This window comes from Pseudonaja textilis, chromosome 7 (assembly GCF_049901715.1).
Source record: "Pseudonaja textilis isolate UNSWEBS1 chromosome 7, rPseTex1.2, whole genome shotgun sequence".
Classification (NCBI taxonomy): Eukaryota; Metazoa; Chordata; class Lepidosauria; order Squamata; family Elapidae; genus Pseudonaja; species Pseudonaja textilis.
In genome coordinates, this window is record NC_141996.1 from 61,054,921 (window position 1) to 61,078,111 (window position 23,191).

Genomic DNA, 23,191 nt, shown 5'->3' on the forward strand with positions numbered 1-23,191 from the left:
TGGCAGAATTATTTTTTCTGCATGTTGTGATTTAATTCCTAATAGAGCAAGACTGTTTTTTCCCCCAGTTACTATCATTATTCTTATTATCAGCCCAAATCAATCCATTGCAGGTTGGATACTTGATGATCATAGATTGCAATCCATGATGTTGGTCCACTGTTGGTTGGTAGCTTGATGTTTCTCAACTTCCCAGTCTGGGATGATTTGCCCAAAACCATGTAGTCAGTTATCATGCCTAAGGGAGGACTAGAATTTGGGTCTCATCTCTCCTATTCTAATAACTATATATACTATATCACATTGTACCTATTATTATATAAGTACAGTATTTATAAAATACACTATTCAGGCAAATGAAAACCTATAATGCTACTGAATGGATAAAATTTGGTGATGCCACTATGAGAAAAAAAACCTCATTCAAAAAAGGTTCCTACAGCATTGAGATTACTTTGTTCTTTACTTTTAGTAACTCACACTGAATCTTTGTAGAATTACATAATGTATGTAAAAATGCTTTAAATAATAAATCATAAAGCTGTGCTTTATGCTGTTTCTCTGAAATAATAAAACATATGTTATTATATTATACAATTCCCTCATCCTCCAAATCCATAATACTAACTATCCTGTGGGATTAAAAATATCTCATGCCACATTTTCATTACTATACATGAAGGAGAATCAGAGAAGATAGGATCATAATTTTAATCAGCAAGCTCATATTTTTTGTGAGATTTGCTTCAATTTTTATATATTTGATAACACTGGAGAAGAGACCACCTTCCGAAATACTTTTAATTATTTTATGAATATAAGTATTTGGTATTAATCATACTAATTGGTTATTTTAAAGAAAGAAATTAAAGAAAATCGGAAATATTTTCTAAGCATATTTTATACACAAAAAGCAAATTCATCATTTTGGATTAATAATTTAAATTTTAAATCCAATCAATTCATTGAAGGCTGGCCAGGAATCAGGGGTGGGTTTCTACCGGTTCTGTCCACCTCTGTAGAACCGGTTGTTCTGAAGAGCAGCAGACATAGAACCAGTTCTATGTTTGCGGATGTTTTTGTCCACCCGCCCACCCGGGCTCTTAACTGACCTTTATTTCCTGATTTTTTCAACTTCAGCTACCATGCAAGGCACAACTACAGTTTTAAAAGCAGGAAAAAAGGGCTTTTTGAAAGGCTGCTTTTCTGCACGCAGCATACTGATGACGATTTACAGGCGCGCGCTGGCAGTGTGTAGGGAAGACGTCGTAAATCACGGAACCTTGTAAATCAGTGGTCCCCAACCTTTTTTGTACCAGGGACCAGTTTCACGCAGAAACACTTTTTCAAGGACCGGTGGGGGGGGGGCTTTTTCAAGGAGGGGGGAGGGGGAGGAGTCCAAGTTTGGTGGTTTGCTTGCAGACGCTTCATTACCTGACTAGATAACATCTGATGTTGTTACCTAGTTGGGTAATAAAACGTCTGCCAGCAAACCACCAAGTTCAGGGAGGCTCAGGACAAGTCCCTGCAGGATGGCTGAGAAGCCCCGCCTCTCAGCCCTGCCTCCCTCAGCCTCATCCCTCAGGTGTCTGCCTCGTTCCTCTCTCAGTTGCTCTCTCGCTCCTCCACCAGCCCAGGAAGAAACTGCTTCAAAGAAGCCGACAGGGTGGCTTTTCCTGTCGGTGCAGGTCCTCCAAAGCGCCCGTTCACCCCCACCCCACCGCCTGCGGTTCAATCCAGTGCTCCGTTCTGCCTGCCTGCCTGCCTTCGTTTCTGGTTGTTTTGGAGCAGCTTCGGCTGAGTAAAAGAGGCGAATAGTTATTATTCTCAGCCAAAGCTACTCCGAAACAACCAGAAACGAAGGCAGGTAGGCAGGCAGAACGGAGCACTGGATTGAACCGCGGGCGGCGGGGTGGGTGTGAACGGGCGCTTCGGAGGAGCTGCGCTTCGGAGGAGCTGCGCCGACAGGAAAAGCCACCCTGCCAGCTTCTTTGAAGCAGTTTCTTCCTGGGCTGGTGGAGGAGCGAGAGAGCGACTGAGAGAGGAACGAGGCGGGAGGAAACCGAAGCCGCTGAGCCGGAGAGCAGGACAGGCTTTGGTTGCTTCCTCCCTCCCCTTCTTTCATTTGTGTCCTTGATCCCTGATCCCAGCAGCATTCACCAAAGACGAAGAAAGCCGCCATTTTTATTTTATTTTTATTTTCTTTGCGGCCCGGTACCAAATGATCCACGGCCCGGTACCGGTCCGCGGCCTGGTGGTTGGGGACCCCTGTTGTAAATGACTGAACTGGTAGTTAATCCTGTCAGATCCCACCCCTGCCAGGAATGCATTATCTCAAAAAGAGGATAGGATATTATACAAATTTACATAAAATTAGCATATGTTCATGTATGCATGCAATATTTGAAATAATGAAAATATGCTTCACTAAAACTAGCCATATGAAACATGCATCTGCCTGCTGTCAAGCTGTTGTCAAGCTGTAAATTATTGATGGTCAATGAGTTTCTGCTTGCCAGTCATAAAACTGTTTATTTTTAAAAAACAGACTTTAAAGATTTTATTAAATTCTCTAAAATTAAATTGATTGTTTCCATTATGTGCATTTTTTATGATGAACTATTACTTCTGTCATGTTCTCTGTGAGACCATACTTACCATTATGACAACATTATAGCAAAACATTTCCACGACTCAGAAGTTTTGTTTTCTATCTTGGAATTCCTGCGTTGTCTTTTCCTATAACAGATAGAGACAGGCAAAGTTGTCAAATAATCTAACTAACTTGGAAATGCATGAAACATTTTTCATCATCTCATAATGTTTTTGCAACTGGGAAATATTGCCTGCAAATGACTGTTAGATTCAGTGACTCTCCTCTCTCATCCACCCACATGAATTCCTGAATTAAATTCCTTTAAAGGGAGCACTATGACACACCTGGTCAATTTAAAAAGCCAGAATTGACATACAGATAATGCTTGTTTTATGATCATTCTTTCAATCATCATTCAAAGTTATGGGGCACTGAATTAAGGGATTTAGAATTGGTCTAAATTACCTATAGGTGTTATAGGTGTTCCAGTGCCCCTGCGGTCATATGATCAAAACCTGGGCGATTGGCAGCCTGCCTGCACTTACAATTCAACTCTCCCAATCCCATAATTTTCTCCATCTCTGCCTTTTTGGGTGTCCTATATGCCACTATATATCCTTATGACATCCCTCTACTGGTTTTCTTCCAACATCCAGTGCACACACAATTATCTGGAGAACTGGCCTATGGGACTTGAGGGGTGCAAGCAAGCCCAGTGCTGCCTCTGCTCGTTCTCACCCCAGATTTCCTTCTGATAAACCTCAGTAGCTTCCAACATAAGTTACAGAGTGTTATGTCTTTGGGACCGGTTGGGGTTTCCAACCAGGTCCGTTCTTTAAGCGGGAGCACCAGCAGCTCCCATTGGCTGGCTCCATTTGACAGTCAGCTATAAAAGCCGGCTGTCGGGTTGAGCCAGTTGTCGTTCGCTGGCAAGTCTGCCTGTTAGCAAGCAGACGCGACGACCCTTTATTCTTTGAATAAAGCTTGTTCCCATTACGCTCTGGTCTAAGCCTCTCATTTCCTCGATCTACAACACAGAGCACTCATTGGAAGTATTCCAGGAGAACTGGTCTTCTGGCTTCAACACACTGGAAACTGCTGGCTATTCATAAAGTTTTGCAGGAGAAAAACTGGGCCAAGAATGAGCAGAAGGCCTGCAAGTAAGCTCTGTCAGCACTAAGCTGAAGCTTACAGATCAGGTTTTTAGGAATTCTTCCAACAGAAGCTGCATAATGAATTCCACATCCCTTCACTTTCTCCAGTTTTGCTGTCACCTCAGAGAATGCCTCCCACACAGGTTCTACCTTCACCAGAAAGCCAGCACCATATCTGTTGCCTTGCTAAATGACAGAGTGCACTATGTTATCCCACCACCTGTTCCCCTACTGAGTCCAGTGAAAGAAGCATGAGGTCCTCACCTAACAACAGTGTTGACCAGGCCTAATGACTGCAATCAGGGCTACTAGAACTGCCAATGAGGTCAGGTGATGTTTTGCCTAATGATCACACCATTTAACAACAACATCTCTAGTCCTAGTTGTGTTCGTATATTATGCAAAATAATTTTTCCTCAATGCAGAAAAAGAGAAAGAGAAGCTAGTTTGGCATAGCTTAAGTTGTGATCCTGAAGAATTCTTACTGACATAATGCTTATTAAGTATCTGACATAATGACATAATGCTTATTAAGTATCCATTATCTCTCTAAAACGGCATGAAAAATATAAATCTCTGTATATTATCTTAGCAATATTGTACTAGTGTTAGATGGCAGTCTGTTTCTTACCATGTTGAAAAGAGAAAAACACTCTAGTGGTTCAGAATAAGAGTGAATCAGTCCATCTAGGTATTGGGCAGAGTCCAGCGGTGTCTGGGAAACTCAAAATTCTAGGCAAACCCATCACCAGTATCTCTCTTTCTAGTGGACTTTGAAAAGTAGAGGAAGTGAACTCCAGTTTATCTTTGTTGTTCTGTGTTCTATTTCAAGAAGACTACAGCCCAGTCTGGTTTCTGCCAGGTAAGTAATGCATCCCAATCTGAGGAAGGATTGGAAAATCAAAAGGAATTAGTCAACTAGGAAATGTTGGCTTATAGGATATATTTGGTTAATTTATATAGATAACATTAATTGGTATTGATCTGAACTGTTTATCTCTTGTATATTTAGTTGTGTTTATTCTGTCTGTTCTATGTGTGCCTGAAAGATAATTGTCAGTTAAAGTCTAAAGAATTTACATTTTTCCTTTTTTTTCTTTCTCCCATTGTCTTCAATCTATTATCTCCTTAATTTTAAACTACACAATAAACAACTTATATCTTCTTTGAAATTCCTGATCTCATTGTAATAGAGAATTTATCTTATCAAGCATTCCAGTGGAGAAAAAAGAAGTTTCCACTTTATTCTTCCAGAATAGAATACTTGATAAAAAATGGTTCCTGCGCAAAAGCAAAATTAACAACTAGAAAGAGCTCCTTCAAAGGTTGTGGGAAATTGCACCAAGGGTATTGTGAGGGAAGGGCATTTGAAGGAACCAGAGAAGCCAAACCACCATACTCTCTGTGAGTGTGTATAAACATACCATTACACCCTTTCTAAGGAAATCCATTTAAAAAAACAGTTTTGTATTATAGTATATAATATGTGTGGTAGTATAATGTCTGCTTTCTGAACAAGTAGCACACAGTTTCTGACAAAGAGATTAATTTAGTCTTTCAGTACTGAAAGTAATATATATTTTAAAAAATTATTTAGAATACATACAATTTTCTTTCAAAGGTTGCCTTAATACACATGCAGCCAGAATCAAATTAATCCTCTAGCATACTTCATTATTGGTCATGTGGCTGATAGTGTTGGGGTTTTTAGTTCTGTAATAACTGGAGTCCCAAGCTTCTGAATTTATGTTCAATCCTGGTTCTTTAAAAACATTCTTGGTGGAATGGGCATAACATTTGATAGCATTTCTTATAACCAGGATTAGACTATGTTACAAGAAAAGCAATAGTAGCAGTTAAGATCTGTGTTCTGCCTAACAGAGACAGAAATAAAACAATTAAAAAGTGGCTCCTGCAAATTAAGGCATGTCTGTACAAAACATATCTGGTGATTCCATGATTAATGGTTTCAAATAAGTATTGAGATGTAATGAACTCCATTCTATCAGAGAACCACCACTGCTAGACTTTTCTCTAAAAGGCTGGTTAAATTATTGGCCAGGTTAAATTATTTTTGTTCTGTTGGACATCTCACTGTTTTTCATCCAGCAGCTTCTCATCCTGTGCTTGAAATGCTTTCTCTGGGAATAAGTTGATTCCAGGCACAATGCCACGCTTGAAGAGAGAGGCTGATTTTAAAAGAATGAAGATCAGATGAATCCAGATGAATCTCAGAATTAAGTTGTTCACTGGAAAGTGAACAACTGTAGAAGATCACTCAAGCTGGCTAAAACAGAAATACAGGGCAATTATACTAAAGTAAATAAAGTCTTCAGAAGCTTATGGACCTTTATTGACTGGGAACTCTGAGCAATTTCATTGCTTTGGTGGGTCTCTAACATAACAGGAAAACTAAAACAAATTAGGAACAGGACAAATATTTGATATATTCCACTGCAGATATGAATGTTGCGCTTTGAACAGAAGTGATGGTACTTCATGGTTGAATCATCTCATGCTTCAAGACTAAATATACCAGTCTCAAGGTTTAGTCTTTCAACTGTTTACTTGTAAAGTAGAACTTCTTAATAAAATGTGAAGTATGTGAACTCTTGAAGAGTTTTTTCCCCCTGTAACTAATCAGTGGACTCACCTTTCTCAATTTAATTAGCCTCAAAGACTCCTAAAGCAATACAAAGGTTGTTATTTTCTAGTTCTTGCCATGCCTCTACCAAACAAATAGAACTCCCAAATCAGGCACTTGAAATTAGAACAATTAAGGCAAATTATACCCATTCAGAAGCCAGTGATTCTGTTTTCCTCAGCAATAGAGCATTTTCATGATTTTACCGTATACTCATGATAGTACTTTGTGTAAGTTAAATAATAATCAGAATTAACATTAACATTAGTTTGCATTCATAAAATAATGATTGGTGCTCCTTGAGCTTGTCTGTTTTCTTGCAGATATTTCATTACCCAATTAAATAATGTTAGTGTTAGAAGGGAGTGGGATTCAGTCTCTGCTTACATACAAGCTGTTTGCTTTGTCAGTGTTGCTGGAAGTGGTAATGGTGGCTCCTTGATTAGGATGTTGTTTACTATTATCTTGTTTGTGCTGGTGGTTCCTTCATTGGGGTATTGTTTACATCTTGATTGTTGATGTAGTGTTAAACTTGTAATTAATCTCTGTTCATCTAGATGTGGGAAGTCACCCTCCCCTCCTAGAATAATGAAATGTTTTGAGGAATATTAAAAATAGGCAGATTATTATATTTCCCAAAGGGAGAAATGGAGAAACATGTTTTTAGAGGCAGAAAGCAACCCACACTTTCCTTAATAGCCCCAGCAGATACTGAAGCCAGTTTTTAGAAATGCAGATTTGGTAATCCAGTCAAGACAGGATTTTTTTAAACAAAGGAAGAATGGTAGGATTAGAAGCAGCCATCACTCAAGATCCAACATAGGAGAGAGCCATTAAGCCACAATAAGATTTATTGCCTCACCCTCAGAGCAGTCCAAACTTCAACCAAACTTAGCTCAGACAGTAGGATTTGTACTTTGCCTATAGAGCCAGCTATGAACCCTACATAATCCCTACATGGCTCCATGGGAGTCTGATATCAACCAATAGAATACATGTTCTTGCACAGGATGAGGAAGCTCAAGTGCAAAGCGCAAAGAAAGCTCACTCTCAACTCCATTTTGTCAGCTGCACCAGAACCATGTGCTTAGTGTCTCTGTTCATCATTAAACCTTCTTTCCAATCAGCCTCCATGTTTCCAGTGTCTTTCTCACAGCTTGGAACTGAACCAGGTGGATATTTCTTCCCACATATTTTAGGTATAGATTGCTGGTAAAGAGGTGTTTTGGTCTTTTTGTTTCCTTTTGGACTCTCTTGACTGGTATATAGATGTTGTTAATCTCCATGTGACTGTTGATGGAAAACCTATCTGAATACCAGGCTTCCAGGAATTCTCTAATGTTTTGGACTTGGCTTGGTGTAGGATGCTCGCAGTTTCCAAGTTGAAACTATAGTTAAGTCTGTCTATGTGTTGTGACATTACAGAGTTTTCATCATGTCTTCTAACTGCTAACTGGTGTTTATGGATGTGCTCTGCTAACCTTCTGCATGGTGTTCTACATAGTGGCTGTTACAATCCTTATACTCTATGTTGTAGATGATTCCTGGGGGGTGGGGGGGTTGTGCTGGGTCTTTTGCTTTACTTAGGGTGCTTTAGTTGCTTTGGTGATGCCAGCTAGATGTAATAGTCTGTTGGTGGTTTTTAATTTATGACGGTGTTACCCTTTTCACAGCTTGTTTCTTCTTTTTTCATTCTAAGTATTGGTTCTTATTCGTTTTTATTCTGTATTAAAAATTATAATAAAATTTTATAAAAAAATAAAAAAGGAATGCTTTAGAGGATTCTCTCTTGTCCAGCACTCTACCATTGTACCATCATGGAAGTGATATACCAACTGAATGAATGTGGCAGGGCTGTTGAACTTTGACATGAACCCTTCACAGGCATTGAGGGTTGACAGTATTGGAGGCTCTTGTGATTGCAAAAAAAAGTTGTACAGAGTTTGCAGTTCTGCTGCTGACACTTCTCCTGAAACTGGTGCAAGGCAAAAATCATGCCAAAAGTCTCATGATCTCTGTGGAAGTCACACAATAATTATGTCAGAAAGCCCAGTTCCAGATGGGTGACAAATGATTTAGCAGAACTCTTGCAAAGGTTTTTCTTATGATAGAGAGCAGCAGGATTCTTTGGTGGCTGTAGTATACTTGTCAATTGCCTTCCTCTTGTAGAGGTATATGATGGGTGCCTCTTTAAATTCCCCAAAAATGAATTCTTGCTTTCAGAAAGACTGGAATAACTCAGTGAGTTTACAGGATCACTAACTTTGTATATCTCTGTAGGTATGGTGTCTGTCTCTGAGGCTTTGCCATTGGATAGCAAGCTGACAGCTTCCGTGCCTTCAACTACTGGTGGTGGGTCATCCATGGCATTGTTGATGTTGACTTGGGGAATACTTTCTGTCACCTTGTGAATAGATGACAGGCGGTTGAAGACAGCATTCAGCTCATCTCTGCAAGATCTGAGCCTTCCCTGAAATTAGAGTTCTACCATCAATACACAGGAATGAGGAATTCCCATGAGACAGATTCATGAAGTTAACACTCTATGCTTCATAGAACCATTTCAAGTCATTTCTATCAGCATATTCCTGAATTTTATCTGTCTTGGTGATCAGCCAGCCCTCTAGCATTTCATGCAGTTTATTTAGGAATACCCTGTGTGTATTGATAAAGGCATTTTTCTTGGCAGCTGAATAAATTGTTCTGATGGATGCAATGAAGGCAATGCTTTTCAATAAGTAAAGCCTGTATCTCCTCATCATTCTCATTGAACCAATCAGGCTGCTTGTGAGCAGCACCTTCAGTGCAGATTCCCAGTTATCTTCAGCATTGTCATCAAGATGTAGATCAGCAAACTTGGTTTCTTAGTCCTCAGCCAGTGCTGAAGCTGTGCTAACCTTCTTCAGTTTGGCCACATTAATTCTTTTCATGGCCTTGCTTCCTTGTGGTCATCTCTTGGGTGTGATATAGAGCTTCATCTGTCTAACAATGAACACTACACATCCCCTTAGTCACGCTGACATCCTATCTTTTCTCCTGATTATTAGAGTCAGTAAGCTATCAATACTTACAGTGATGGTCCATCCATGAGGTCTAGTTATAAGTAAGCAGGGGAAAAGTTAAATTGCTGATGATAAAACTAGTCTCTTCTACACTGTGTTTCTGAAGCCAAACTAATATGTCCACATCTTTGTATAATTGTAAGCTTCCCAGAGTCACTTGGTTGAGTTGGACAGCTATATAGGAATTGAATGAATGAATGAATAAATAGATAATCTTAAAATCTAACATTAAAGCTACAACAAAACAATGTAAAATGAAACAATTAAATATTTAGTATATCAGTACCCACTGCATTTATAAATAAAACTGAATAGAAACTCCTTCTAGTCTTACAGAAATAATTTTGTATTTTTGAGTGTAAAGAATAAAATTTTACTTGTGAGACACCTTTAGCTTATTTGATTTAATACCTGCATATTCATCTCTTTATAAGTATTGATTTGCTGATGAACTCAATAAATTTAGGTTGTGCCTTGTAGTGAATTTCCCTTAGTAAAATCAGCAGCTGCTGTTCAAGGAATCCTTAAACTCTTTCCTTCCCCCTTCCTATAAGCATAGAATAATCACTTGGAACCACAGAAAATATGGGAGAATTAATAAACAGTGATGTTCCATTGTATATGAGCAAATGTCCTTTCTGCAAAGCCATTATTTGATGGCTTTATGTCCAATAGCAGAATGTACGGAAGATGTGCAAAGCTTTCCAAGCATACTTTCTGTTTGACTAAATATTAGCTGGAAATTTTGTTTGAACAACACTATTCAAATTCATCTCAGATGTATTTTTTGGCGTGATGGGGGGATTTCAAGAGGTATACCTAGAATTTATCCCCTTCCCCTTTGTCATGTGTGTCTGTGTATGTGCACCCTCAGACGGACACACACACACGCATATTATTCTACATTAGTCTTAGGCCATAATAAAGTTTACTTTTTAGAAATTTTAATCCATGCTTACTTCCCAAAGAGTTGCTGTGGAAAAGCAGTGTCTTTGATTTCTTCAGTAATATAAATACACCCCCTTTCCATGGATTCTGGGTACTTAGAATTATCTGCTCTAGGTATGCACTAAAATTCCTTTTGAAACTATTCTAGGATGCTTAGATTGCTTACTTTGAAGGCCTAAGTTGAAGAACTTAATTGGAAAACACTGTGGAACTAATTCCAATAGAGCACATTGTGAGCCCTATATGGTAAACCAGACCAAAAGATCAATGCCACATAAGTCTAAAACCACTTTAGATGGAACAATTATAATAATAGAGTTTTGCAAGTCTAAATATGGTTCTGTCTTCCCTCATTTTATCTTTATGTAAATTAGAGGTGGCTTGTCTGAGATGTTTTATCAAATTATTTTTTTAGACTCAACCCAAACCCCATTTGTCTGATTGTTGCTTTGGTAACAATACCCCCTCCTATCCTTCAGAACTATTCTCTATGCATCAAGTCACATCAATTTGTATTCTATTCACCAAACTTGTGAATTATATTGGCTCCCTCTAAATGTCTTAAGTTGTGGTGGTAGAGGAAAAATATATATAAATAAATCTCAATGATTGCTTGTTAAGTTTTACCTATTTTCAGACTAATTATCTATTGTTGCATGCGAAGATGGAGAAGTCTGATACCATTTTAGAATAGTTATCTTCATTAGTATATATATATATGTCCACCAATACAGCTCCCCATACCTCATGTCTATAGTGTAGTTCCCTTATAAAAATGTTCTTCTGTTGTCACATTGTAAGGCCATGCATATTTATCACTCTTTTTTAATAAGTTCATTGCTTTACTCAAGAACAGTTTGATCACACCAGTGGCTCCTTCAACCATCCAGCTGGTCAACATTGCTAAAAGCACCCACATCCATTCACTAAAGAGATTGAATCTGGCTCATCACAAATACCTCCCTTCTACATTCTATAGCTGATGGAGGAGATGGATGCCATTATTAGTTCCTTCCCCATTTGTATTCTATGTGTAGCTTTTGCCATCTCAAATCTCGACCCAGTTCTCCATTGTTTCCGAATTATTCTAAGTTATATTTTCTCCATTGTTGTAGAATTTCTTATCTATCTTTATTTCCCCCAAATCCTACTATTTTTGCCTCAGGCTATTCCTAAAATATGAAAAACCATATTCCATTAAAGAATCTTCCTCAGGGCATTTGTTAATGATCCATTTTTCAATTATCACCAGCATCTAGAAAAAAAATTGAAACCATACTGGAAAGACTAACTCACAGCTTTCTCTTCCCTTTTGTGTCTAGAGGCATTTAGTTCATTCTCATCTACTCAGCATTACTTGAGAACATTCAAAAGTTGTCTCAAGATTTTAACAAATATATATATATATATATCTCCTTACAGTTTACTTGTATATTTCTCAATATAGAGTTTAAAAATGCAGTGAACTTATAATCAGTTTTTTTTAATTTGCTTGAAGCAGTTTTGCAATTGATTCAGTTAGCCATTCTTGCTTTGTTAAATATGTAATGACGCCTCATAACTATGCATGTATGTTGTATACAGGAGTGGAGTCTGATGGCGGGAATAATAAAGCGCCGTCAGTGGCTGAAGTATTGGACAGCGCCAGCTATAAAAGCCGGCACCTGTCACAGCTTGCTGCTTTTTCTTCCAGACTTAAATAAAGACTGTTCCTGCACTCTCCTGTCCTGCCTCTTCAATTCAGAGTGCCCGTTTTACACTGGCGACAAAGGTGGGATTCTGAAGAGAGAATAAAGGACAACCTCGTGGCACTGTGGCCATCATAACTGACCTTTGCTCAGACAACATACATCCAGCACAATCAGCGATCAAGATGGCCCATCGCCCAATGTCCATCCCTTTTGATCCAGCAAAAGAGAAATGGTCATCTTATATGGGCAAATTTAAACTGCATTTAGAGGTAAATGGACTCCAAGCAGCCTCTGATGTGAAGAAGAGAGCTCTCTTCTTAACCTACTGTGACTCTGAATATACTAACTGGCTGAGGCCCTCATCGCAGATGAACTTGAAAACATCTCCTGGGACGAGCTGCAACAAACAATAAAAGGACACTTTGATCCGACCCCTTCTTACCTCGCCAACCAACATGACTTCTATACGAGGAGCCAACAAGGAGGAGAAAGCATAAATGACTTTGTGGCAGCTCTAAGGAGACTATCTAAGAACTGCAAGTTCAGTGATGCCAAAGACATGATCCGTGTCTAGTTAGTCTTGGGGCTAAGAGACTTAACACTCCAAAAAACACTACTAGCCCAAGAAGAAGTCTCTTTTAAAGATGCCCTGGAAGAAGCCCATGCCACTGAGACCTCAGACAGCTCAGCCACCCATATAAAAGGAAACAGGAAAGTGCATGCCACCCAGGCCAAGTGTCGGACATACCAAGGGACCTCAGAGTCAGAGAGCAGTGAAGAAAAAGAGGAAGATGTCCACCATGTGAGACCCAGCAAGCCGGGAACGCGCCAAGGTTCCAACCCATGCAGAGGTTGCAGAGGAAATCATCCCCCCCCCCCTCTACATGCCGTTCCAAAAAAACTGTCTGAAGGTGATACGATTGGAAAGGTCATGTCACAGAGGTATGTAGAGCTAGCCAGCCAACAAACAGGCAAGCTCAGAAAGCCTATCCCCCCCGCCCAACAATACAATCAACCAAAGAGTGGCCAAAAAAACCTGGGTGCGGCTTCCGGTTTGAGCTTCTTCGGCGACAGACTGAAACCTCATCTCTGCGAGGCTTCAATCCGTGCTCGCCGCTGGAGCACCCCGAGCCAGCTGGTTTCGGGGCTAAGCCACCCCGTAGAGATGGTGAAAAGGGGGGAGGCTACCTGCAGGGTTGAGGAGAGCCGCATCTCTCCTCCCCAGCTGGCCATTACTCCCTTTCCCGAAGGCAGTTGTAGCGGTGGTCAGAAATGGCCACCACAAAGAAGAACTCAACCAGAAAAGAATGTGCAGGAGGAAGATAAGAAGAGAAAGTTTTGGTTGACCCGGTCAAACAGCAAAAGCAACAAATAAGGTACCCTGGAATTTAAATTTAATAACATTGTTCCCAAAGAAGATTTTGAAGCTGCAAAGGAGAGAGAGAAGGGAAAGGATTAGTTTTTTTTTAATTCCCTTTCTTATACTGACAGCTAAGAGACTTAAGCAAGAAATTGAAAAAAATCCACTTTGACATTAATAGGCATCTAAGCTGAAAATAAAAGTCAAAGGGAGAATAAAGATTTCTGGATATTTAAAAGTTTTTAAAAGCAGGAAAGGAGAAAAAAAAAGAATAAAAGGGCAGGATCTGGAAAAATGGAGGAGACTGCCTGGAACTAAGGAATGGAACTGTAACTAAAAGGAACTTACAGTGAAATTTCAACAAGATTCCTCAAAGATACATCTTAATTGAAACTTGGTAACAAAATAATAGAACCCCAGGAAGAGAAAGTGGAAAAAAGAAGTAGAAAGAAACAGTCTTGGATTATGTGGATTACTTGGTGATTTTTGTTTTTTGCATCTGGATGACTAAAATTAACCGGGTGGTTGTTTAAAAATCTTTAAAATGGTATCACTCTTAGAAGAACTGAAAATGGAACTTTAAAAATGGAAAGAAGATGCACAAGAATGGAGAGGTTCTTTTGGCTTCGTATTTCAATTCTTAGAAATGGAGATCTGGAACTATGAGAAACAACAAGAAATGCTTCCAGAACAAGAAGATTGGGACAAAGAAGAAGCCATCTTTAATGATCAAATAATTTTAAGTGTGTGGGGGGGGAGAAAAGGGTGGAAAGAGAGTGAAAGGTTTAAGACTAGAAAAAACAACCAGAAAGAAGAATTTGACAGATAAGTATAATATTAGAAAGCAACAGAAGAGGGGATTACAGATGAGAGAGTTAGAAGTAGAGAGACGAGGGGGTAAAAGGGGGAGGGAGAAGAAGAGGGGGAAGAAGGCAAGGAAAAGAAGTTGTAAAAGACAGAAACAAGAAATGGAGAAACAGGGAAAACATATAAGGATTGTAACCATAAGCTTGTTTAGAGATAATAGGTGAAAATTTAATTGCAAAAGGGATTCTGCAAAGGTACATAAGATAGCATTGTTATATTATAAACAGAAATAATTTTTAAAAATATGATTAAAATGATGGATAAAATGTTTAATGTAGTTGAATGTTTGGTAATAAATAAATGAATTAAAATGATTGAGAGAAATAAATGGGAACATTTTTAATTATTAGTAATGATTTATAAAAATATAAGTGAGAAATATGGGAAAAAAAGAATTAACTATGGAAAGTTTATAAGTGTTCCCAAGGAAGTATGATATTTAATTGAAAAGAAATGTTAAAGATGTTAAGATTTTAATGAATATTAATGATAGAATTGAATTGGAATGGAATGTGTGCTTTATTTACATATATATATATATATATATATATATATATATATATATATATAATTTTTTCTTTTTAAGAATATAGTGTGTATTTTAAGAATGTACCAAGCAGAATTCGATTGGAAGTTATGTATTATATTGAATGCTATACTCTTAAAGGTATACATTGAAGCTTAAATAAGAGTTTGAATGGATAAAATTAAAAGATATAAAGGTGTCATACTCCAATTGGTAACTACATTGGTAACTACATTTGTTTAATAAGAAAAGATAATATGAAATTGAAACAGGACAGACAAAAGTATAAATATAATGATTTGATTGAGATGAGATAATTAAAATAAAGTTGAGAAAATTAAAAGAGGGGAAAAACTGTGTAGAAAATATAAAACGGTAATAAGATATTAAATAGAATATAAAAATGAGCATGAAATTGAGTTTGGTATGAAGAAGTGATAACCTGGGACCATGCTATTTTCAAAAAAGATGTTTTATTTGTATTTTGTTTTTGTGAAAACCCAAATAAAACTTTCCAAAAAAGAAAAACCTGGGTGTGAAATTCAAAAAGAGAGATGGCGCCAGGGAAGAAGAAACTCACTACACCATTGTGGGGTATTCACAGATGCAGGTAAGGCACACTAATGCCCATGAGACTAATAAAATTATGACCAGTGTAAGAATCAATGAAATCCTGTGCAAGGTGGAGGTGAATTCCGGATCTTACATATCCATGATTTCCTAGGCAACCCTAAAAAAGATCAATCCAGTGTGAATCAGAATCAGCTGGAACTGCAAAGAATCATCCTGAAGGATTACCAAGGCTGCAGAATTCCAGTGCTGGGAAGGATAACCTGCAGAATAGAATACGGGGGATTCCAAGAACTACTATCAGTGACCATCATGGACCGGGACCTGCCAAGCCTCCTTGGGAGAGAATGGTTCCAACCCTTGCAAATCAGCCTCATAGGCATCCATGCAATCACCCAGCCAGCTAGGGGAGACGACTTAGATGTCCTGAAGAAGGAATTCTGTGAAGTCTTCAGCAACGAATTGGGCAAGTATAAGGAGACCCCAGTAACATTTAATCTAGACTCCAACATAGCCCCTGTCCGATTGAAGTCACGAAGAGTCCCATTTGCTTTGCGGCCCAAGGTAGAAGAGCAGCTAGACAAGGTGGTTGCTCAAGGGGTCCATGAGCTGGTTGACCATGAGAGGTGGGAGACACCTATAGTGACCCCAGTAAAGCCCGATGGATTGGCCAGAATGTGCGCGGATTATAAGAGTACCCTGAACCACGCATTACAACAGAGCACATATCCAGTGCTGGTAGTTCAGCACCTTTTACATTCCCTGAGGTGCGGGAAATTTTTTGCTAAATTGGCCCAGGCATATCAGCAGCTGCCCATGGATGAAGCAACTGTCGAAGCCCAAACAATTGTGGCCCACAGGGGTGCATTTAAGTGCAACAGACTCCAATTTGGAGTCAGCATAGCCCCGGGTCTATTCCAGAGTATCATGGAAAGGCTATTACACAACCTCCCAGGGGTCATCTCGTACTTCAACAATGTGATCATTTCTGCTGAGAATCGGACCCAACTGATGCAAAGAGTGAGGGCTGTATTGGAATGATTCCAGGAAGCGGGGCTGAAATTAAAAAAGAGCAAATACCACATTGCAGTGTCCCAAGTGGAGTTTCTGGGATTTTTAATAGATGCGCCAGGCATCCAGCCCACAAGCTCAAAGCAATTAGAGAAGACCCGAAGCTGCAAAACAAAACAAAGCTGCAAGACTTCCTGGGTCTACTTAATTTTTACAATATATTTCTGCCGCAGAAAGCAACAATAGCAGAACCACTCCACAGACTACTCAATTAAAAAATGACCTGGACATGGGCCCCTCGCGAAGATGTTGAATTTAACAGCATAAAAAATATCCTGACATTTAAAAGCGTGCTCATCCAATATAGCGAGACACTGCCGCTATTGTTAATCTATGACACATCCCTCTATGGCATTGGCGCAGTGTTAAGCCACAAACTACCCAATGGGAAAGAAGCCCTCATCATGTACTACTCAAAAACACTATCAAAACCAGAATGAAATTACAGCCAGATCAATAAGGAGGCCCTAGCTGCTATAGCCAGAGTAAAACGCTTTCATGAGTACCTGTACAGAAGATCATTTGAACTAATAACCAATCACAAGCCGCTACTGAGCATTCTTGTGGGGGACAAATCTACACTAAACATCTTGTCCCCAAGAATGCTAAGATGGATGGTTTTCGTAGCAGTATATAACTATAGACCAATCCACAAGCCAGGAAAATCAATAACACATGCAGACACCCTCAGCAGATGCCCCCTGCCAGACTTCATTGAAGACCCGGCGTCTTCCACTTCCGTGTTGCTCGTCGAGAATCTCGAGCCCAGCTACTAATGTCAGCTGAAATCGTGAGACTGATGGCAAAAGACAAAACCTTGGCACAGGCTTTGAATTGAGTGTGGAGGGATGGCCAGAATCGACAGAGGGAGACGAATTCGTTCCATTTAAAAATAGGCATTAGTGGTCGATGCCTACTCCAAATGACTGGAGATAGTAGTAATGAAATCGGCCAAATTGAAGCCACCATAAGAGCCCTGAGAAAATTATTCGCCACTCATGGGCTACCCGATGTGCTAGTGTCCAATAGCAGGCCACAATTTACAGCACAACAATTTGAGGGCTTCCTAGCGAGTTTAGGGATCTGCCATGCCCTGTCAGTGCTGGCACACCCAGCGACAAATGGGCAAGTGGGGAAGATGGTAAGAACCACTAAAGAAATCCTCAAGAAAATGGGCCCCAGAGACTGGCAAGAAAAAATAGATGAAATGCTGCTGATCCAACACATTACACCCTGCTCAGCAACCCACAGGAGCTCAGCAGAATTGTTGTTGGGCAGGAAATTAAGATCACCCCTTAACAGGGTCCACCCCAACTATAACAATGACACCCCACCAGATTCCACAGGGAAATGTAGAACCTTCACAACAGGGGACTAGGTATATGCACATAACTATATGTAAGGAGCTACCTGGATTCTGGCTAAAATATTAAAAAGCATGGGCCCCAGGTCATACAGAGTAGAGGTGGAAGGGGGAAAGATATGGAACCGGCACATAGACCAATTAAGGAGCCAGATAACCCAAACACAAACAGAAACCAAAAACTGACAGTAAAATACAACCAGCCCTGACAACTAACAGAGAAAAAGAACAATCACAAAAAACCCCAAGTCTAGCCTCAAATCCGATCAGAGTAGTGGGGAACATAACTTTAGATGGAGAAGTCCAGCAAAGTACTTCTGGGGCCTCCAGCTCAACAGACCCCGCCACGCCTCTGGAAACCTTCGAGGCATTTCCAAGGGCGGGGTCCAGAGCAGCAGCGGACCCATCCATATAGGCCGCTGCTCCAGAAACAACTGAGACACGCAGGCCAGGTCACACACACCAAAGCCCCACCTACTTGCGGGACTACGTATGCTAGACTACTTGTGATTGGTTGAGCCTAACTAAGGCGAGAGGGGTGTTAAATATGTAATGACACCTCATAACTATGCATGTACATTGTATATAGGAGTGGAGTCTGATGTCAGACTCCACTCATTGGTCCAGCCACTGACAGGAATAATAAAGCGCCATCAGTGGCTGAAGTTTTGGACAGCACCAGCTATAAAAGCCAGCACCTGTTGCAGCTTGCCGCTTTTTCTTCTGGACTTAAATAAAGACTTTCCTGCACTCTCCTGTCCTGCCTCTTCAATTCAGAGTGCCCATTTTACACTCTTCATATAATGTGATGGAAGAAATATTCTTCTGGATTCAGTTCCAAGTGGGAAAAAGACACTGGATTCATGGAAGTTGCTTGGAAAGAAGGTTTATTGATAAACAGGATCACATGCCTTGGAGATCCTGAGTGAAAAGGGAAGAGATACTGAGAGTCCCTGGGTTCTATGCCCTCTCTAAGCTTTGATCTTCCTGTGGCACAGGAAGAGTATCCTGATTGATTGCTGTCAGGGGTCATAGCTAGCTTTGTAGGTTATCTGTGTGCTAAATTTGATTGAATCCTGCTGGGTGATGCAATCTGGTGAGATGGGTAATCCTATCATGTCCTGAGGGCCATGTCTTAATCCCATCACCCTGGAGCTGAAGGGTGGGGAGCAGGGAGCTGCAGGAAGCTGTTTTGTCTTTAAAAACATGTTTCTCCTTTTCTCATCCAGGGAAATATAATATTCTGCCCTTTTAATATTTCCTAGACTATTTCATTCTTCTAGGAGAGGGGTGGGTGCTAACTTTCTACAAATTCAAGATAGCCAGGCAGGAAGAAAGGAATCTGTGTTACTTACTTTACAACAGCAGGTTTCAATCAGCAGTGTGAAACCTTCAGATATTTCTAAGTTTTATATTAAATTGTCCTTCATACGTGATTTATTTAAACATATTGCGATGTGTAACACTTGTCCAAAAACTGCTGAAGAGTAATTGAACCCATATCAATTATACAAGGATAATTCCAATCTCTTCTCACTAAAAACTGAATTAATCAAATGTTGCTAATCATTTCATAGTATTAAAATGGAAGCAAATTCTTGATATAATTCAGGGTTGTCAAACTCACATTGTCATGGCGGTGTCACGTGACGTATGGTGACTTTTTTCCCTGTGCTAAATTGGGCGTGGGCATGGCCAGCGTGTGACATATCCGGCCCATGGGCCAGGAGTTTGACAGCCTTGATATAATTACTTAGGATTCTCACATATAGAGTATATGTTTTTCCTGCTTGCTGCATTAGGCTCCTTTGGAAATATATTCCTAACTCTGGAAATGGAAGTGGGTGCTTCATGCTTCACATCACAAAGGCAACAGGGTCATAATGCTTCCTAGCATATCTAGGGATTTCAGTAGCCTCCCAACTTTTCAGATCTTGGACCTGCCTGTAGCCAAGGAAGCATTAGGAGAGTTCCTTCTTATTTCTTCAATCATATATTATTAGGATGACAATGGTAATTGTTAAATTTCTATTCAGCAAGTATAAACATGGTAGGTGTGAGTTCATTAATTGAAAAAAAGTATGTATTTTATTTTGTTTGAAATTCATTTTGTCATTATCTCATTGCTTTGTTAAATAGGAAAATATTTTTTCTGCTTCTGAAGCATTTCCTTTTTATCAATATGCAGTATTTAATATAATTTTAAAAGTATTGGATGATATTTTTCAGTTATTCTCTTTGTTCAGGTAATGTTTTAAACTATTTAAAGGCATTCTTGGTAGTGGTGGAAAAATCTATAGTTTTACTTTCTTTGCACCGTGTGTTGCCCCAAGCTCATCATGGAATCCCTGCAGGCTTGATTGTTATCTCATATTTCCCAGGACTATTGATAAAAATAGAAAAATCTAAACAGTTCAATTTAGAATAAAGGAGCTATGGAACAGGTTACCAAACTCAGACTAAGAATATGCATTCCTTAAGGGAGATAAAATGTATATGTTTTGTCATGTACACACAGAGTCTTATTATCGTGAAACCTCATTTGATATGGAGAAAAATGTGACAGTTTAAATCAAGGGACAGAACTACAGAAGCTGAGAGCCAACACTGGGAAAAGCATAGGTCTAACACTGCAACCTACTAGCCTCAGTTTGGAATTTCTGGAAAAAATGGAAATCTAATCAAAGAAAAGGGAGGGACGCTTTATGAAAAGCTGCTATAACTATAGAAATACATTCTATCTCTAAATTTCTTGAATTTTCTGTTCTGTGTTAAAGCCGCGTTCTGTCATTTGTTTTATTTCTCTGGACAAATTAGGAAATTATATTTTGTGCTACTTATATTTTGAGTATGTGCATGAGAATATTCTCTTTCTTTCAAATTTCTTGTGATCTATATAGCATTATTTCAGAACTCCCTTGCCATTCCTCCCCCCAACCCCCAATGGAGTCTTGAGGGCAATTGCAAGGTATTACCTTTTCTCTGTTAATGTTCTTTTGTTTTATTAACTTACATGTTTGTATTTTGCTTATTTAAAATGTAAAGGACTTTTTTGTAACCATTCATATATATTTTTTGAGAAAGCTTTACATTGGTTATCTCCTTTGGTTATCTCCCCAGAGAATAGGTGGGTGGAGGATGGCCGAAAACTCTAGCCAGATCCTTCTATGCTACATATAGAAAAGCCTCTATTAAATGCACATCTTTAAGAGCTTGAATTTGGACTTCAGCCTGGTCTTCTAAATTCTTTTGTCCATCTACTGAATTAACTGAAGCATGTGATACAGTTTGTAACTTTAAAAAGCTTTTAGAGGATATGTACCTAGAAATAATTGTTTCCATGGAAACAATAAGTGATGCATCCTGTTCATAAAGTCAGTTACAGGTTTTTACAGCTGCAACTAGCCTTTGGGGTCTGCTACTTTTCATTATACAATTTCAGACTTGCTAAGTATATAGTTCCAGGGCAATATAAAACTCCTTAATTATTGGAATTGTGAATAGCTACCTGCCTAAAGGAAAGCACTATGAATAATCTGGATGATATACTATGGAAACAATAAATGTAATTCTACAAAGCTCTCCAAAATTGTAAACCAAAATTCCTCATAGCTGCCCCAGTGACAAAGCAAGTAGAATTTTTACCTTACATATTACTTTGAATAAGGGGGGAAATGCAGAGGTGGTATTCAGCAGGTTCTGACTAGTTCTGGAGAACCAATAGTGGAAATTTTGAGTAGTTCAGAGAACTGGCAAATACCACCTCTGACTGGCCCCACCGAGGGGTGGGATTCAAAATTTTTAACAACCGGTTCTGTGGGCGTGGCTTAGGTGGTGGTGTGGCTTGGTGGCCATGTGACTGGGTGGACATGGCTTGGTGGTCATGTTATTGGCTGGATGTGGCCAACTCAATATCACTCACATCGAGGCACGCATCTCCTCACCTGGCCTCTCATGACTGTGGGGATGCTGCAATAGTCGTAAGTGTGAAAAATGGTCATAAGTCACTTTTTTCAGTGCCATTGTAACTTTGAATGGTCACTCCACACAAGCAAAGTACCAGCAAAGGAGGGGAAAAAAACTCCAGAGAAGTTCCTGAGACAGGAAGTCTAGTCCTGCCAAGAATGTAATAAGGGTTAACGGAGAGGCAGTTTCTGTAAGCAACACCAGAATGTTTCCTTCCTGCCTTCCTTACAGGATTAGGCCAGTAATTTCTTCTAACAACCGGTTCTCCAAACTGCTTAGACTGTTAACAACCGGTTCTAGCAAATAGGTGTGAACTGGTAGAATCCCACCCTTGGCCCCACCCCCATCTATTCTCTGCCTCCCGAGTCCCAGTTGATCAGCTGGGTCTTCTTTTGTTGCCCTGCACAGGAGAATGGAGCTGGAAAGTAGGTTAATGGGGTGGGGAGGGAATGGGATTTTGTAGTATCCTTCCCCTGGAGTGGGTGGGAATGGAGATTTTACAATATCCTTCCCCTGCCATGCCCACCAAACCATGTCACGCCCACCAAGCCACACCCACAGAACCAGTAGTAAAAAAAAAACTTGAATCCCACCACTGGGAAAATGCTATTCACCCTGGGTAACCAAGGGAATTTATTACAACTTTTAGCTAAGGGGTAAAATCATCTGCTATGGAATGACTTCCTGCTCAAAGCACATGCGAGATGGTGCATTTTGGATAATATAGCACAGTAGGATAAAGCAGAGTAAAGGTGAGGGTTATAATATCCCACAAGCAAAACTGCAGGTGAAGATGAGTATAAAGAGAAGCCCGCAGGTAGGGGTCTCTACTCTTATCCGAAAAATCAGGCAAGTCCTTTTTGTATTTATTATTTTAGTAGCTAAAATATTCTCCTTTAAATAAGAAATGTTATATTTTTAGACCAAACTGATTAATTAGCAAAATTAATTCAATACCCATTGCTAATTCTAATCAGATCTGACCACTGGTAAGCTATTATAATTTTTTTAAATATATTTTTAAATGAAGTCAAATGCTATTAAATCCTGCAGCTGTACAACTTATAATTTCAACCATTTAGAAAGTACCATACTAGGGAAGAATGGTCATAAAACCATTTACCTTTTGCTTAGGATAGAGTGCATGATTTTCTGCCTAAAAACATTGGTTTGAATAAGGAATACTGCAAACGTGATGTATATTCATCCTAATTCTAGTTAGATTGCACATACTTTCTTTTTGCTGGTAATTGGGTTAGTACTGATCAGCAGCAATAATGATACAACTGTGTATTTCAGTTGTATCATCTGATGTTTTATTGAGTTGTAAATGGGGATCTGTATTTTCTCAACTTTGATCAAATATGTAACAT

The 23,191-nt window shown here is 39.4% G+C and overlaps 1 protein-coding gene across 2 annotated transcripts in view; it reads left to right on the forward strand.

Moving 5' to 3' along the window:
• DSCAM (DS cell adhesion molecule) overlaps positions 1-23,191 on the forward strand; it is a 420,440-nt gene that overhangs the window by 386,899 nt on the left and 10,350 nt on the right. The gene's annotated exons all lie outside the window — the stretch shown is intronic.